The 7700-nt window shown below is 35.2% G+C and overlaps 1 long non-coding RNA gene across 4 annotated transcripts in view; it reads right to left on the reverse strand.

Moving 5' to 3' along the window:
* Nucleotides 1–7700, reverse strand: part of LOC106474435 — a 138366-nt gene that overhangs the window by 128546 nt on the left and 2120 nt on the right. For all 4 annotated transcript variants that reach the window (XR_002608922.1, XR_002608921.1, XR_002608919.1 and 1 more), the window contains exons 2-3: nt 6338–6385; nt 5001–5145 (exon numbers count right to left, since the gene is read on the reverse strand). This is a non-coding gene — a long non-coding RNA (uncharacterized LOC106474435). The remainder of the gene's footprint in view (nt 1–5000; nt 5146–6337; nt 6386–7700) is intronic.

The following is a 7700-nucleotide window of genomic DNA, read 5'->3' on the forward strand; positions in this document are numbered from 1 at the left end:
AAGAACTGGTATTTAAATATCTAAATGCTAACTGTAAAGAAACAGTGATAATCATATGATGAAACTATGTTTCTGATAACCTGAGACATTACAGATTAATATAACAAAGGGTTGAAACTAATACCAGCAAGTTAGCAAATTTCTGATAAGTGTTGTAGTTTTGCTAGTAAAACTAAGAAATCACAACTCCTTACTGTTCAGCATCTATACACCTGTGATATCTCAGTCATTTATGTTGCATGATTCGGAGTACAGAAGGTTAAAATAATGGTGATTAACAATATGTTTTTTATATGCTGATGCCATACCAGTTTTGTGATCCCTATTTGGGCTGTATGGCATACCCAGGCTAAGTATCAGGGAATGAGGATAGCAAAATCACAGTTTCAACTTGTTTGATTAGTTGCTAGGGTGTGTGCCAGCCAGATAGAATCACACCATTCAGCCTCTCAAGTGCAGTTTTGTGGGCAGTGTGGTTAAAAATACTGTGCTCAAGTGGTTAGAGGTACTAATAAAATATAAAAGTAGTGGGTACTATTGGCTTTGTCAGTTCAGGCACTTGTGATCTAGATACACCAGTTCCTGCTGCAGATCAAAGCTGAAGTCAATGAGGTTTTTTCACATTAATTTTCATTTAATGTTTTGTGAAAAACTATAACATTATAGGATAGTATACCACCTTTAATTATTTCTATAGGTTAAAATGTACTTTCTCACTTAAAAAGCCAAACTACTAACAATTTGGATTCGGGGATACACAAGCCAATCGGAAGAGCTCAAACATCCTGCCAAAATTCCATCTTTACCAGTCAATCATGTGAGAACTGGGATTTGCAACATTTAACACACCTGGTAGTTTAACACATCTTAAACTTTAATATTACAAGATAACACTCCACTTTTTAAAAATAAAAATACCAACAGTTCAAAACTTTATTCCTTACTTTCACAACTAAGTTTAGAATAACTGAATTCTAGACTTTACAAACCAACAACAACAGCTTAAAAGTCCTGCCACCATCTTTACAATCAATGAAATAAGAGCTTGGACTTGCAGCATTCACTAAACATAATAACCTGGTTCGCTACAGGATCTACAAAGTAAGCCAAAATTCACATTCAAATCTCACCAAGTGTCAGTTTTCACTTCTTAAGGAAAGTTATTATTTTCCTAAACTGAAAACAGATTTGTGATAGGTATTTACCACTCCTCACATGTATAGCTTTTCTCATTCAGTGCTGCCATCTATATGCAAAAACATTTTTCACATGTTACAAGCCTTGAACTCCCACGTTGCCCCACAATCAACATGGTTCAACTGCGTTTTGCATGTAAATCATCATGAGACAACCCTCCACTAATAGAAGTGCAACACACCCTCCTGACGTATCGATTTTACTGAACTTTCACTTTGAGATTATGCAGAAAAGAAAACACTGGTTTTCAGTGGCAAGAGAGAGTGGGAAGTGTGAGAGGAGGTAAGTACCTATTGGAAATCTATTTTCAGTATAGGAAAATAATAACTTCCAATGTGGTACATTATTTCAGCTCAAACATATAGCTAGAACCCCACATTGAATAGGTGGAGGGACCAGTGCAAGAGATAGAATAAGTATCCTTCAGAAGCATTTGAAGAACACTCATGAAGTGTGATCCCTGTTAGGAGAGGAACACACATGGGAGACTGCACTACTTCTACACCAGGTATACTCTGCACCAAGTGTGGAAATTGGTGTCACATATATGGGCAGAAAGTGGGAGGAGCACAACTAAAAAGGGAGAAAAACCAGTTGGGTTGGAATCCAAACCACGGTATACTGGAATCTCAATCCCATAGAAGAAAGACTGTAGAAGAACTATCTACTGACAAGAATGTGAAGAAAGCTAAAATGGATGTGCTCCAATGTGTACACTTGCTAGAGCACAGCAGACCATATGTGGCCAGTAAACTCTAATTGAAAACCAAGCAACATCAGGAACAGAACCTCTGACCCACAGTAGGAGGAGGGTCCACACCGTCTTTACCTCAAGTTAAATACAACAGAAGCATATATAGTGCAAACTGATCTACAAAATGGGCAAATGTGCCTAAATCCACAACCAACCACACATCTGGGAACCTGACATCTGAATGACAGTAGGAAGAGATGTGGCAGGTCATATCAAACTCAAATGCAATCACACTGGCACCCCACTGTACAATATCATCCTCAGACAGTGAACACACCCCAAGTTGTAGCATAAGAGGAAGAACCATCATCCTGGTCAACATTATCCTCAGTATAGAACTGCACAGAAGCTGGGCACAACATCAAACTCTGGGATCCACCGCACAGAGGTATAGTGAAGAACAGAAAACACAACCAATACATGTGTGAGGATTTATGTGGATTGATCCAGCTCTAATCTAAAATCACTCACTGGGAATCGACATCCAGGTGATGGTAGGATGAGGGATCCCAATCGAGGGTTGAACTGCAATGTAACGGACCTACTTCAAAACAACATCCTCCTCTGGATAGGACTGCACAAACACTGGAGTGCAATAACAACTTCCGGGTCCCACTGCTGGAAGTGGATTGCATCTCTAAAAATAAGCAACCTCACCCTTCAAATAGAACATCACAGAAGCTGCATGCAACCTCAACCTCCAGGACCCACCACACGGAGGTGGTGCATATTTATTAGTAGATATGCGAACATCATCCCCAGATAGGACCACAAAAAAGTTGGAGCTCAATACCACCCTCCTTGTCTCATTGCAAGAAAGTGGATTGTATCTACAAAATATAAGCATTCTCACCCTCTGGTTATAACAATGCAGAAGCTGGGCACAACATCAACCTCCCAGACCCACCACATGTAGGTAGAGCACATGATTGGACGATTGCACGTCATCTACAGCAGCAGAACACCACCACCCTACTCTCTAGTTAATGAAAGTGAACACATTCAGGAGGACTCCTCCATGGTCCACCACTCTGCAGTTTGGAACTGGAAAGTGGCAAGGAGTCCCATACCCCACTAAAAGAACAAGGGTATAAAATGCAGTGTAGAGTCAGGAGGAATGCCAACATCAAAGACAGTGCAATGAGTGACCACAAAAACCCTGTTTTGAAAAGCAGACTGCCTTTGATTTATCCAATCAAAGGGACAGCAGAAACAGCTATCCCCTTTTACTCTCCCCATGCAAGTCCAAGGGTTAATAAGGTCTGGAACAGACATATTAATGATGCAAATATATCACGATGAAAAACCTACTAATGATCTTGTGCAACACCCCATCTCAACAGTGTGTGTTATAGGCCATGAGTATACATCATAGCCTTACATTGTGGAGTTGAGATATAGAAAACATACCTGGACAAGCACTGCTCGCCACTGAACAGGGTCTGAATCCTAAATGGGACATGCCCTTGGATGGCATATATATATATAAAAGCTAGCTTACCCAGTTACAGTCGCACCAAACTTTGAAGGATGGCGGTACCCCAATGAAGATGAACATATGTGGTGGAGGCCACATGCCTGACTGAATAGTTTTCTCCAATGAAGCATGGAAGTGGGACTCTGGAAAATCTCCAAAAACAAACAGATGAAAAAATAGTTATCCAGAAGTCATGAAGATAATGGGAAGGTAAATGAACCTGTGAAAAGACAGCATCCTTCCCAATAAGATCCTCAAAACAACAAAACTACGTATGAAGGGATAGGGCCAAAGAGTACAAAAGCACCAATGAGAAGTAAGGAGGGAAAGTGTATCCCCCTGAAAAACCCTTAGGGGATCAGTGATGTACCTCAGAAAGGAGATGTATGTTGGACAAGTACTGTAGAAGAGCTGTAAAGGTAAGATAAGGTTGAAAAAATGGATAGGATTATCAGGGACAGCCCCCCACACACACACATGAGCAAAAGTGACACTAACTGCTGAGAGTTGATAAAAGGTTAATCAGCTTCTGATAAGCCAGAGCATAAAGATCAGAAGTCCATGGATGACGAGGCATGCTAACACCAGCTCTCAACTGAGAAGGGAATTGCTCATTATGAACCCAGATGTCAGGGGAAGGAAAAGTGAAAACAGAACACACCTGAGAAAAGCAGTTAGGCCTAGTAGATTTCATAGGAAATGGATGGGAAGGCATGGCATAGGTAGGAACAGGAAAAAATTAACTGTCATAATCTCCCTCATCATGAAAAGGTTTGCAAAATGCTGGAGGAACCCGAACATTGTTGGGAGAAAAAAAAAAGACACCTCATATAATAATCAATCTCTTGACAAATGATCGCTGAAATATCCTCACCTGAAGCCAGTAATAGCATTCAAAGTAGCGGTAATAATATCAGAAGTTGTAAAACAAAACTTCAGAATTCATCTTAAGCCATCAAGAAATTGAAAATGAGAAGAAAAAATCAATAAACAAAGGTAAGTTATCGTGGCAAACTACAACAGACAAAACTAACTGTAGCAAAAAATAATTCAAGTATTACACTACTTCACAAAAAATAAATAAATAAAATGAACATGCAAAAAGAACACAAGTGAAAAACATCTTCACTTGATCACTGCCTAATGAGAAGTGATAGTTTGGTAGAATCTAATAGAGGGAGTCACATGTGTCAGGAGGGTATGTCGCACTCTTATTGGTGGAGGGTTGTCGCATAATGATTTACGTGGGAGACACAGTTGAACCATGTTGATTATGGAGTATGTGGGAGCTCAAGGCTTGTGGTATGCAAACAAATTTTTGAATATAGAGGGCAGCACTGAAAGAAAACAGCTATACATATTAGAAGAGGTAATGTACTGTATTGGAATTTCTAATATTACTCAGAATAGTTTACCACCTTTAAACGTGGAAAATAAGGTACTTGACAAACAGAAGTGCTCCAACAACATAAAAAAAAACAAAGTATTACCCTAAGAAATTAATAGACATCAATACACTTCTTTACAGAAGGTTTGCTCAAGATTTAAACATTACCAGATTTGTTTAATTACCTATTGTAATCACCTTTTCCTAAATCAGGGTTTTGTATATGTTTAACAATTCATCATCAGGAAGACAACTGTTGGTGTTGATTCCATCCAAAACCTCTTATAAAAGATAAATGCAGTTTATTGTTTTATTGTTGAAAAACAATACCTGTAAAAGAAAAATTACTATAAAAAACTTGTAACCTAAAAACAAAATTCTGTCATATCCCTGATATTCCAGGCATACTGGGTTAAATTTAATTTTTTTTAGAAAACTGGTTATATAATGAGCACGCACACACCACAAAAAAATATATTTCCTCTTGAGATAAAAATAATTTTTATTTTTTAGGGTCTTTATAATATTCCTTAGAAAAAATATGTTTGTAGGTCACAAAAATCCATTTATTCTTCACCAACAATTACTTTACAGTTTATAAATAATTTATTTAAAAAAAGTGGCTAATGAGATACAAATGTTGAAATCCTCAAACATTTATACTTTATGGAATATGAAGAACAAGCTTCAGTAAAAGTTGCTTTCTTTGATATCTTAATAATAAAAACAAATTAGTAAAGTATGAAAACTGTCGATTATTGTTGATTAAATCACAATTTAAGAAATTTTCCGAAGTGATTTTTGATAAAAAAAATACTAGTATCCTACTAACAGGACAGACCTATAATTGCTATTATTGCTAATTCATTTCAGAAATATTTGTCACATTTGTAAAGTCATCAGGAATTTCTTCAGTGTGCAGTAATTTTTTGAATATGCAAGACATGTTGTCAGGTCAATAAGCTTTACTTTAAAACAATTAAATTTTTTTTTTTCAAATTATTTTTATCTTCAACAATATTATAATTTAAAGAAAGTTCTTCCTATTGTTTAATAAGCAGATCATAGTATTTTCCTTCATTAAAAAAAGGGTTAGTTGAGTAACCAGAACCAGATGATTATGTTTTTAGGCCTTAAGTTAATCATTAAAAAAAAACACACAAGGATCACACTGGATATGTAGAGATTATACCGGCACCTCTATTGTTGAGGGACTAAAAGATGGCTAAAGATCTAATCAACACTTTCAGTGGTGTTTTTGTTAATCTTTGGTCCTAAATTTTTTTTAATCAATCCCTTTAAAAAATTACTTTTAGTTCTTTTAGCAATTCAAGGTTCTGTTTTCACAAATACTTTACAGAAATCATCTATAAATGTACAGTACCTTAGTGAAAATAAATCTCTTATATCAGAAATTACACTAATGAAACATTTTTTATATTGCATGTATTTAATATTATTATTAATCAATGACAGCATAAAAATGATGTACTGAAACAAAATTTGTTTCCTAAATACTTACCTATTTAAAGTTCAATGTAAGTAATCCACACATCAGATTTTCTTTGGTCTAAGAATAAAAATCATACTCGTTAAATTTGAAGTTTGGAGCTAAGAAACTTTCAAACAGTCTCTTTTACTCTTAATGATAACTTTCTTAAGTTTGTTTTTATGTAACTTGAAGAACTTCAGGTTACTTCAATTAACTGCTAAATTTCATAACATTATTAGTTTGGAGTTTTACATTTTTGAAAGCTTCTTTCCTATCAGCATCATTAAACCAATATATCAACAGACTTAAAAAAAAAAACACAATAATAATCAGATTTTCCTTTTTTTCATCAAGAAACTCAACCACACTTTTAAACATTTTTACTTACCCTCATATTAAATGTAAGCATCCAGTCAGTTCTGACAAAAAATAAACATATTCCTGCACCTCATAAAACTACAACTGTGAAAAAATTAATTTGTATTTTTAATTATATCAGTTTTTGTTTGTATTAGCAGAAATACTGACTAATAAAAAATATGTTAGTCTAAAATTCAACCATCTTAATTTTAATTACTGTTTAACACACTTGAGTTACATTCATTTCTATTACCCATTAGGCAACTCTGATTATCAAATACATCATTCTGAAAAATTCTGCATTAAATACCAGTCTGGGCAATCCAGTGGAACCAACTAATATTTTAGAGAGGGCTCATCTCATTCATTCAGGTCTAAATAATTACACATGACACCACAGAATGTACTCATTACACCATATAATATGGTGTAATGAGCACATTTTGTGATGTCATATCTGTTGTTTTTGTTCCGATGTATGATATAGTGTAATGAATGTATTTTCTGATGTATGTCTGTTGTTTTTGTTGCTCCTGAGTGATGAAGGCTACATTACAACAAAAACATCACATACTGTATTCATTACACCATATCCTTCATTACAACAAAAACATCACATACTGTACTCATTACACCATATCCTTCATTACAACAAAAACATCACATACTGTACTCATTACACCATATCCTTCATTATAACAAAAACATCACATACTGTACTCATTACACCATATCCTTCATTACAACAAAAACATCACATACTGTACTCATTACACCATATCCTTCATTACAACAAAAACATCACATACTGTACTCATTATACCATATCCTTCATTACAACAAAAACAACAGACACAACATCACAGAATACACTCATTACAGCATATCCTTTATTACTCTGCAACACCACTGAATATTTGTACAAACTCATTCATCCAAAATGTGATTTTTTTTATCATCCAAATTAACTTCCAACAAAAATGTCTTAATCATTTCTCTTACTTGAATATTTCCTTTAATATCATATGATATT

This window comes from Limulus polyphemus, unplaced genomic scaffold, assembly GCF_000517525.1.
Source record: "Limulus polyphemus unplaced genomic scaffold, Limulus_polyphemus-2.1.2 Scaffold138, whole genome shotgun sequence".
NCBI lineage: Eukaryota > Metazoa > Arthropoda > Merostomata > Xiphosura > Limulidae > Limulus > Limulus polyphemus.